Source organism: Zalophus californianus, chromosome 2 (genome assembly GCF_009762305.2).
Source record: "Zalophus californianus isolate mZalCal1 chromosome 2, mZalCal1.pri.v2, whole genome shotgun sequence".
Classification (NCBI taxonomy): domain Eukaryota; kingdom Metazoa; phylum Chordata; class Mammalia; order Carnivora; family Otariidae; genus Zalophus; species Zalophus californianus.
In genome coordinates, this window is record NC_045596.1 from 19,864,819 (window position 1) to 19,876,132 (window position 11,314).

Below are 11,314 nucleotides of genomic sequence, written 5' to 3' on the forward strand. Positions count from 1 at the left end.
ATCTTGATCTCAGCATTGGCAGTGGTGGTGGTTACTTGAGGCAACTTGATAGAAAAGTGGAAGGTGCATACTGATGTATGTATACAAGGGAGCATATGCAGCCATAGGCGTGATGTTCTATACACATACGACAACCCAGATATACCCTTGACTCATCACATTGCATGCAAAAAGTAAGAACACCAAGAGATTTATGCACAATGCTCTTTAGAAAATTAAAAACACATACACAGAAAACAACACTACTTATTTCATAAGGTACCCGTATCTTGAGATTGAATATACAAAAAGACAATGGCCGGACCCTGTATAAAAATAGAACTCTGACCCACAACTTGGAGCAGCCTGCCCAAGAAACCAAACCCTTATCTCAAATAACCAGCCCCGGAAGCCAGCCTGCTGAGTCATTTCTGTGGGAAGTCAGGCTTCTAACCGATCCAAAAGCTAAACGACAACTTCTGGCCCCAAGTGGCCAGGTTTTGATTAATAACTGACAGCTTCCCTAATATTTGTCCCCACTTCCAACTTAAGATACCAGTCAGAGAAAGCCAAACCCCAAACCCAAAGTCACATAGGGATGCTTCGCTTCTAGTTAGCCCACCTCCAGCTTCGGCCAACAGCCTCCAATTGGGACATGCATGAAGCCTTCCCCCTTCCCACGATGAAACTTTCCCACTCCTCTGCCTGCCTTTGAATCTCTGCCAAAATGCAAACGACAGTGGCTGGACCCCTTTGCTAATAGCAAACTTGTAATAAATAGCCTTTGCTTATTCTCATTTGGTTGGTCTTTGTTTATTTCCATGATTTCCAAAGGTCTTTTGGGCACGGTTGAGTGGTACGGTAGCCCTTGTGCGGTGGGAATGAATTGGAACGCAGATCAGGACCGCGCATGGATCCCTGCAGACTCCGTACCGTGAATGTGGAGGAAGTGATTAACAGAACTTTCCATAAGAAGGTCCGTGAAAAAGAAACAAAGATTTAAAAAATTAGTTGATTTTAATTTCTTTCTGCATGGTATCTTTCTCTTCTAAAATCTTTTCTACTGTCCTCTTCCGGGCTTTCGTCTGCTTGGGCTTGGGGGCTAAGTACCCAGATCATTCTTCAGCCAGATGGAGGTGCTCAAGGTATAAAATGAAGCTGCAGTCTCCCTGGCTTCTCCAGACCCGCGCGTAGCAGCGGTGTAGACGCCCCGTCAAGGTCCCTGCCAAACCTGACCGTCTCTAAGAAACTCTCCTGCCCCAGCAAAGGCAGAAGAGGCCTTGAATCCCGTTTTTTTCTGCCTACAGCCCGGTGTTATCTGTTAGAGCATAGTTTACAGCCAGGGTCCTCCTTAACCAGTCAGTGCAGGAGATTAAAGGACAAAATAGCCCCAATGATTTCATCTCTCTCTTTTTCAGCGAAAAATACTTTTCCAAACTATTAAGTCTTCTGTGAAGGTTATAGTAGAGGACTGAGGTTCAGTTTAGCCCACTTATTAAGATATAGGCTACCCAGCCCCAATAGAAAAAATAAACAAACAACGAATAGTTTACTTGGATTTATGCACAGTTTGTCTAATCAATCAATCTGTAAACATTATGCAAATGTGTGTAAACCCAAACCTAGCCCAGACGGTGCATATGCATTGTTATGTAAACGATCAATCTTGTTAATGCAAATATTAATATAAACCTGACATTAAACGCAAGTTTACACAGCCTTGCTGGTTGAAGGCGGCTTGATTTACATTGAAATGTAAATAGCAGTAGTGCTCTTTTTGGGGCTTTGGAAAACAGACTGACTAGAGTTCACCGGGTGGCCTGTCCCCATCAGGTTCCCCAGACCCAGACCCAACCCCTTCCTTCGAGGCATGTCAGGAGGAATTTGGGGAGAGTCTGGATGGCAACTCATGGGCCCTTACTTGTGTCCTTGTTTTTGATGTTCTAGCTCCTCCTGGCCCCCTTTAGGACCCCAGGGCTCCAGTCTCCAAACCAATGATGCAGGGACAGTCATTCACCACCTTTCACTCTCTCATGAATTGAGGGCTTGGAAGTGAGCTCTCGTGCCAAGATTGGCCATTGGGTGGCCTGCTGGGTAGCTCTGCGTGGGACAGGTCTCCCTTCGCTCTGCCCACGTCCTTTCCTGGGCTGGCTTCTTATCCTTCAAGTCTGTTTTAAGTGTCACCAGGACTTCCTTGATATTCTCAGAGGTTTTCTCCTCCAGGGTTCTCCATAAGAGCACCCTGTGCATCACATTCATGATGCTCTCCTCAACGTGTCATGACAGACTTATTTCCTTCTGTGTTTACTGTTGTCCATCCTCCCCACCTCTAAGCCTCATGGGATCAGAGCTAATGCCTGTTTGGTTCATCACTTTATCCTCAGTGCCAGGCCCATGAGATGTGCTTGGAAAAATTCTGTTGGATGGATGGACCCTTGGACGGACAGACACGCACACTCTGCAGCCTTGTTGCTTAGCACAAAGATCCACCGTCCGGAATTCACCTGGTTCTGTCTTTTCTTTTAGGACCTGGGTCCTGCCTTGAATACACTGATAATTTGCCTCACTCTCCCCGCCCCCCCCCCCCGCCGCCCCACCACCCCGGCGCCTTCTGTCAGAGCTGGATTCTGGTCTCTGAGCTCCCACCACGGCATGATGATAATAGTAGGAGGACAAGTCGCTGTCATATATTCAACACTTAGTAGGTTCCAGGTATTACACTTGGTGCTTTATACCCATAATCTCCTCTGAACATTAATCTTCAAAGCATATTTTCAAAAGATCAGGCCTTTAACGAGGAGTCAAAAGTAGAAGACTTGGGCGGGGGCAGTGCAGGGCCCAGCTCAGAGTCTAGATTGGAAGTCATCTAGGTCTGGGTCCAAATGGGATTGAGAGTCTAGCACGAGAATTTTGTAAATATTCGTAATTTTTTCCAGCTCTTACACAAAAGTTCAGACATCTAGAGACCAAGGACTGCATTTATTCTGTTTGACCACTTTGTCTCCTTTGTCCTCTTTGGACCCTTGGTTGCTTTCTGCTCTTTCCTGTCCCCCAATATGCCTTCTAGTAGAGAATTTGCATGGGATGTACCCCATGGTGGCTCCACTGAGATCAGCCAGCCCAAGCTGAGACTGAGGAAGTTAATGACCCAGGTCCTCGTGGAAGTGAAAGAAAGAGGCACTAAAAATGACCTGGAACTCTTAAACATGCCAATCAGTCCTAACCCTAAAGGCCCTGAAACCAAGGGCGTGCTTCTGGGCTCTGCAAGGCACAGTTGGTGGGCTGCTACTTGCAGCGGGAGCCTGTCTACTCCTGGGCTGGTCTGTTTACATCTGACTCCCCCCAGATAGCAGGCCTTGCATCTTATTCATCTTTGTAACTCAGCAGCCAACATGGTGCCCGCACGTGGTGGGTGTTTGATCAACTTGCTGAATGAGTATTCCCTTTCCAACCCCTCTCACCCAGATTTATTGGACTTCTACCTTTTTAGGGTGCTTTTTGGAGGCGGTACTTTTAATATTGCCTTTGATCTTCATTTGGGTGGGAATTGGCGGTGCAATGGGAAGAAAACCACCCAAATATAATTTCTCCTAGGCTCTCTCAATACATCTCCAAGCAATGCCTGCCTGAACACCACCTGCTGCCAGAGAGTCTCTGTCCTTGGCCAGATGGAGCTCCTCCACGCCAGTGAGTGAACCCCAATGATTAATAGCAGATGCAGACCCCAGGAGCTCCCTGCAAAAGCAGAAATGCCCGCTGTGATGAGGAACTTTCCACTGCCTATAAGGAAAGCTTATAGGAGAAACTATAAGAAAGAGAAACTAAACCGGAGTGTGAAGGTGGGGCTGAACTATTTCTCATATCTTATTAAGAGTAACACCTTCACTTCTTTTTTAAAGATTTTATTTATTTATTTGACAGAGAGAGAGAGAGAGAGAGCGAGAGAGGGAACACAAGCAGGTGAAGTGGGAGAGGCAGAAGCAGGCTTCCCCACAGAGAAGGGAGGCCAATGCGGGGCTCAATCCCAGGACCCTGGGATCATGACCTGAGCCGAAGGCAGACTCTTAACCGACTGAGCCACCCAGGCACCCCAGTAACACCTTCATTTGGACTGGGCTTTGGAATTGATAAAATGATCTTTCTTGTACCATCTCATTCGCTTATCTCCAATTTGCAGATGGAGAAACTGCTCTGAGACAGGCCACCACAGCATCTGGAGCCTCCCGTGATCAGCTGCCAGCATCCTTTAATGAGAAGTCATGTGTTCCTTGATGTCTCTCCAGGAGTAGCTCAATGTAAGTAAGGACCTTGGGGCGGTCGGCTAGATGACCCCTAGCTGAGTGACTGTAATTGTTCTGACCGTTATGGGCTCACAAACCATTTTTTTTTAGAGAAAGGAGATGTTAGCCAAGATGGGATTTTTCCCAGAAGAATTCTTTAGAAAAGTGCCACAAACCTTTACCTTCCACCTTGACAGTCCCCAGAGACAAACTGAAAAGACCTCGCTTAATGCCTCATCCGAAGGGTATTTGCAATGCTGGCTTCATCATTCAAAGCAGGAAAGGCCTTTGTCATGGTCAGATGGCTTTAATGTGTTCTGAATGCTACATAAATTCAAACTTGATGGCTCATTTATTTGTTGGATTGAAGTTTTATACAATAAACTAAGCCTTGGTATTTACTAATAACTTGTGCACTGCCCTTTGTTTGTTTAGAACAGCCAGAAAGCAAAGAAGTTGACCGAGTCCCTCATGGCCAATATGGTGTTCAGATCCTGGCATTTCCTGGGACGGTTTATGGATCGGTGGGAGGCGGGGGGGTGGTAAGAGGGTTGTTTGTGGAGGGAGCAAGGGACACTGTGGGGAAAGGAGGAGAGGGGAAACATTGTGGGTATGGGTTTTATTCCAAACAAATTTGACATAGTCCTACCACCCGTGCTTCAATCGCTGAATTCAGTGAGCTGGGAATTCAGAACATTGAGTGACAGGCCAGGCTTGGCTAGTGACTTGTGGCACGACCTTGGAAGATTCATTTTCCCCTGCTGTGTCTCGCTGTCTCACTCTGGAAAAAAAAAAAAAGAAAGAAAAGAAAGCTTATAATAAATTCTATTCATCGTTCAAGGTGAGCTTCCTTAAACTACTCTCCTTTTGGGAGATCTTTGCTCTTTATGTCTACCCCACCCACAAAAATTTCTCTCTTTCTCAGAATCCAAGAGATGTTATTTGTCCCGTGTCTTATGGGCAAGAACACAGGCTTTGCATTTTGGTGTGCGACCGAGCTGAGTGTGAGTTCTGACTCTGCCATCCATCTAAACTCGAACAAGTTAGGGAATGGTTTTGAGTTCCCATTTCCTTTTCTGTAACATGGGAATAACGGCATATATCTCGTCATGTTGTGAGAAGTAGAGGATTGGACACATGTGAGGCCCTCAACTCCGTGCCTGGCATTTAGGAAGTACTCCTGACAAAGAGGGGTAAGTTTCATTACAGCCTCATATTTTGGGGTCCAGAACAGATTGTAAGCTCCTCAGGGGAAGGGACTGGGTGGTTTTCTGAAGGCACAGCATCTAGCACCTGGACATTTTTCTGTGGTATTTTCCATGACCACAGATGTTCACAGTCTATGTCTCAGACAGATAATGTGACTGCCTCTCAGAAGCTTCTCTGGGAGCTGCAGCATTTTTTGAGTTCATTTCAAGGGTAAGAACAAGTTCTGGGAATGATACAAGTGGACAAAATCTGAAAATCTCTACATTCCATGGCTGAGGAAATAGATTCCTGTTAAGATTGGGCCATAGGATTTGCCTTCAGCACCTCCTTATTTCCAGACAACTACATTCTTCTTCCAGTCTCACTTATGGGGTCCACCAGGGGGCTCAGAGATGGGATAAGTTCTGGCCCTGAAAGAAGGTAATGGCTTGCTGGATTAGAGCCGCAAGTCACCGTCACTGGTGTCTCAGGCCCTCCTGGATGCTGGCGCCTGACTGGAGCCTGACCTGAGGCTTGCTGCTCCTGAACGCCTTTACTTTCTGCTGTAGCTGACACTGGCAAGTCCTTCCCCCTCTTCTATGTTGGAGGAGTCTTCATTTTTCCAGTCTGTGCATCTCCCTCAAGTCACCTAGAGGAATTCAGATTGGTCTAAGCCAATTGGGCAGTCCCATTCCCCAAATTTAGCCAGTGAGAATAGAACTTCCGAGTAAAGTTTCTTAACTCTAAAAAAAGGGATAGAAGAGATAACAAGAAGAACTGGTTCCCTGTGTTATTAGGATTCTCCAGAGAACCAATAGGGTGTGTGTGTGTGTGTGTGTGTGTGTGTGTGTGTGTGTGTGTGTGTGTACTATAAGGAATTGGCTCACATGATTATGGAGATAGGCGAGTTTTGAGATCTGTGTGGTGAGTCGGCAAGTTGGAGACCCAAGAGAGCCTATAGTTTAGTTCCAGTCTGAGTCTGAAGTTTGGAGAACCAGGAGCCAATGGTGGAGTTTCAGTCTGAAGGTCAGCAAGACCAAGATCTACTAAAAGCTACTGCTTCAGTTTGAATCTGAAGGCAGGAAAAAGGCCCAGTTTAAGGGCAGTCAGGCAGAAGAATTCTCTCTTTCCTGGGGGGACGGTCAGTCTTTGTGGTCCATTCCAAGCCTTCAACTGATTAGATGAGGCTCACCCACATTAGGAAAGGCAATCTGCTTTATTCAGTCTATTCATTTCAATGTTAATCTCATCCAAATACACCCTCACAGAAATACCCAGAATAACACTCAAGCAGATTTCTGGGGACCCTGTGGCCTAGTCAAATTGACACATAAAATTACCCATCACATTCCTTTTCTGACTTGCTGTAGGTCATTAGTTGACTGTGTCTCCCAAAAAGATATGTTGAGATTCTAACCCTTGCTACTTTAGAAGGTGACCTTATTTGGGAATGGGGTCATTGCAGGTATAGTTAAGATGAGGTCACACTGGCAGAAGGTGGGCCCTAATCCAATATGACTAGTGTCCTTATAAAAAGAGGGAAATTTGGACACAGGTACTGAGAGAAGGTGGTGCGATGACAGAGACAGAGACAGGAGTTATGGTAGCTGCCAGCCAAGAAATGCCAAGGATTTTGCAGTACCCGAAGCTAAGAGAAAGGCCTGGAACAGATTCTTCACTGAAGCTCTCAGAAGAGAACCAATCCTGCCAACACCTTATTTTCTGACTTCTGGTCTCCAGAACTAGGAGACAGTAAACTTTGTTGTCTTAAGCCACCCAGTTTGTGGCACTTTGTTACAAAAGCCCTAGGGAACAGTGTGTCACGATGTCATGCTCGGGACTGTTGTGTTCTCTTGCTACCATGAGGGCTGTTCACAGACACGCTGGGGATGATGGTGCAGAGTCAGAAAAATGTGGATATTTGATGAATTTTTTGAGCTTCTGAATTAACCAGCTCAGAAACTGCCCTACGTCTAAACTTTTTGTAATATGAGATAGTATGTTTCAACCAATTGGGATTGAATTTTCTGAGATTTGCAGAAAGAGTATCTGACTGATGGACTGCTCTCACATCTTCCCTGCTCAGAGAGATACCCCTTCTATGTTCCTTGTCTTTGTGAATGGCTTCACCAACCACCGCCACCCATCACCACAGATGCCCAAAGGAGAAACCTGGTTGTCATCCTTGGTGCTGCCTTTTTCTCATCCTCCTAACTTAATCATTCATTAGGCCCTGACAGTGACCTCCTTATTGGCTTTCAGTAAGCCCAGTCATCATTCCCTTGATGCTGTCTTACCTCTTATGTGTTATCACAATAGCTTAACTGGACTCTCTGTGTCAAATAATGATCAACTGAGACCATTCTCCTCACTGAGCCAGAGTTATGTTCCATAATGTATAATTTTCCCAGGTGACTCTCATTGTCTTTAGGACAAAGTTCAAGCCCAGCTCCTTAGCACGGTGTTCATTGTCATTTATGATCTGGCTTCTGGTTCCTATTTCAGCCTCATCTCTCTCTTTTTTTTTTTTTATTTGACAGAGACAGAGATAGCGAGAGCAGCGGGAGTGGGAGAGGGAGAGCAGGCTTCCCGCCAAGGAGGGAGCCCAATGTGGGACTCGATCCCAGGACCCTGGGATCATGACCTGAGCTGAAGGCAGACGCTTAACGACTGAGCCACCCAGGTCCCCTCAGCCTCATCTCTTATCACCTGTCCTATGGTCAGACTTGAAGCTACTGAAGTTTTCACTCTCTCTCTCTCTTGCCTTAGGACCTTTGCTTATGCAGCTCCCTCAAGATGAAATGCTACCCATCTCTCTTGGCCTGACCAGTGTCAACTCATTCTTCAGGCTTCAACTTGGCCACTCCCTCCTCCAGGAGACCTTTTCTGATACTCTGCTATTTTTTTGGTTGGATGTTTTCAGGTTCTAGAACAACATTGATACCACCCTTACCCTTAACTTGGCCTGAGGGGCTCCAGGTTGTGGTAGCAAAAGCACGGGGCAGAGAGCAAGGAGACCCAGGCTCTTCCCTTTGTGTCTGCCCCTGAGGAAGCTGTGGGACATTGGGAAAGTCCCTTCTCTTCTTGCAGCATCAAATGAGGGAGTAGGGCTATGTCAGTAGTCTTCAAGCTACGTCCTTCAGAGCCTGAGGGTTCCAGAGAGATGGCCCAGGTAAGGGGCAAAAGAAGGCAAAACAACTCCTCTATCTCGTGTTCTAATTCCATTTAGGTCTTACTAACATCTGTATCACATACTGTACTTCCATAAGAATTTTTTCAAAAAAGAAAGAGCTTTAAAGTGTTAGAAAACCATGATTCTTTCTAACTAATGTCTCGTTCCACTCAAAGGTCCTGTTGTAGCACGGCAGGTGGAGAGAGAGAGAGGTTGAGGAGACAGGAGATGACACAGCAAGGTCTATGAGAGGAAGTGAGGAGAACTATCAACCCAGCCAATTGCTTTGGCCCACTCAAACCTGGTCCAGGTTGTAAAGAAGCAAGAGGCTGTGTGCTGAGACTGGATAGTAGGGGTTTGGAGTCCAGAAAGCCTGGGTCATCCAGACTCTGAACCAGTGTGTCACTGCCTGTACGTTCAACAGAGTCACCTGGGAGCTTTTAAGAAACAGTGATGTCAGGGGCCCCTCCTCAGACAACTGAACCATCTCCAGGTGTGGAGCTGAGGCATCTGGGTCATTCTGAAGGATCTAAACCCTGGGAGGGGACGGGCTGTGACTGTCTTGCTCACCATCATAGTCCCGGTGCCTAGTGCATAGGGTCAGCAGCAATCAGCAACAGCAAATATTGAGTGAATAGGTGAGTAAATGAGTTTCATATTAGCAACTGATCAGATTTATATCACCTGCTTCAGGTTATTGCAACTTGCTGAGGTTCAGTTATCTCATATGTAAAGTGAGAAAAGGTAATTTCTACTTGGAAATGATGCTTTGAGAATTAATATTATGTCAGGTACCTTGCAGAGCATATGGCACATTGTAGCTGATTAATAAAATGGTACTACAATCACTTGTGGTAATTGATATTGCTCAGATTCAGGACCAAAAATTAACTCGGTTCAAGTGTGCCTGCCATGTATCAGTCAGGATCGCTAACTTACACTGTGTTAACAAATAATCCCTATCTCAGGGGCATACATAGTAAAGGTTTATTTTTATCTGTATTACTTGTCATTACAGGTTGGCTGGGGGCTGTCAGAATTTCAGTCCTATGGAACATTGCAATTGTTGTTTACCAGGAAACTAAAGAGGAATACCTTCTGTGCTCCTTCCCCTGGCAAACACTCAGCCCAGAAATGACCGGCAGAGCCTCCACTTACAGTTGATTGGCCAGAATGAGTCACATTGTGCTATCTACTGCAGGGGCCCAGAAAGTGCAATCCCACCAGGTGCCCCACAAGGCAGAGGACTGAAAGTCACATTGATGAGCAACAAAACTGATTAGCACAGTTGTTCTCAGTGGTCCTGCCTGACTATATACACCTAGCTCCAAACAAAGACAGCATGTGTCGATGACAGTTTGAGGAACAAGGCGCTCTAAGCATTTGTCGTGCTTTGATACCCAACATTAATTTCTCATTTTGGAATCAGCACTCAAACATAATTTTTAAAGAACTTAATGAGATTTAATTTACATCCCACAAATTTTACCAGTGACAAATTTCAATGATTTTTAGATTTATAGAGTTGTGCATCCATCGCCCCAATTCAGCATTTCCATCACCTCCTGCCTGTGTGAAGTCAATCCCCACCCACACACCGAACCTCAAGCAAATATTAATCTGTCTCTACATATTGACCCTTTCTGAACATTTCACACAAATGAAATCATACAATATATAGTGTTTTGTGTTTGGCTTCTTTCACTTCACATAATGTTTTTGAGGTTCATCCGTGTGGTAGCATTGTAGGAGGGTTCAAAGGATTTGGGGGTGATGGAGAACAATATATATGACCTGGAGAGGCAGTGACACGCAAGCCTTATTGGGTGGTGCTCAGGATTGCATGAGAGGGTAAATCCCTTTCAGGACGAGACCATTCAGAGGCTTATGGTTCTGGACCACCATCCAGAAAGGGAGGAGATCAGGAGAACTCCCGACAGAGAGCTGGGTCAGAAAGGGGGCTTTCATGTCTCAGTGATGCCACTCAGCGGTGCTCTCTGGATCTGGGAGGAAGGCAGGTCTTATCTACCGCTAGTATATAGGGGATGAGGTTTAGTGGGGAATGCAAACAAGCTAAGCTCTAAATGGTTAAAATCTGTTTGTTATGACTGTTTTAAAATAATTGGATGTATAAGAATTTGGGTCTCATCAGGCTTTTTGGCTAATGAGTCTCAAGCCTGCAGAAATAACCCAACCTAGGGGCCAATACACAGAGACCTTATTTGGCTCATTTACATAACAAGCATATATCAATAATTCCTTTCCTGCCTGCCTTCCTTCCTTCCTCTTTCTTTCTTTCTTTCCTTCTTTCTTTCTTTCTTTCTTTCTTTTCTTTCCTTTCTTTCTTTCTTTCTTTTCTTTCTTTCTTTCTTTCTTTCTTTCTTTCTTTCTTTCTTCTTTCTTTCTTTCTTTTTTCTTCTTTCTTTCTTTCTTTCTTTCTTTCTTTTCTTTCTTTCTTTCTTTCTTTTTTTTCTCTCTTTCTTTTCTTTTACTTTCCCCTCTTCCTCCCTCCCTTCCTTTCTCTTTTTTTCTTTCTGCTGAATAGTATTCTGTTATATAGACCCACCACATTTTGTTTATCCATTCATCAGCTGATGAACATGTCGATGTTTCCAGAATTTGCTCTTGTAAATAATACTGCTATGATCATTTACAAACAAGTCTTTTTTGAGATAGGTTTTTCATTTCTCTCAGG

General features: G+C 45.1%; 1 long non-coding RNA gene across 1 annotated transcript; it reads left to right on the plus strand.

Moving 5' to 3' along the window:
- The first annotated feature begins 912 nt into the window (after nucleotides 1–912).
- Nucleotides 913–5,020, plus strand: LOC113924192. Its single transcript, XR_003520572.2, has 4 exons — nucleotides 913–955; nucleotides 3,574–3,666; nucleotides 4,157–4,274; nucleotides 4,371–5,020. It is a non-coding gene; the product is annotated as an uncharacterized LOC113924192 (long non-coding RNA).
- Nucleotides 5,021–11,314: the final 6,294 nt, after the last annotated feature.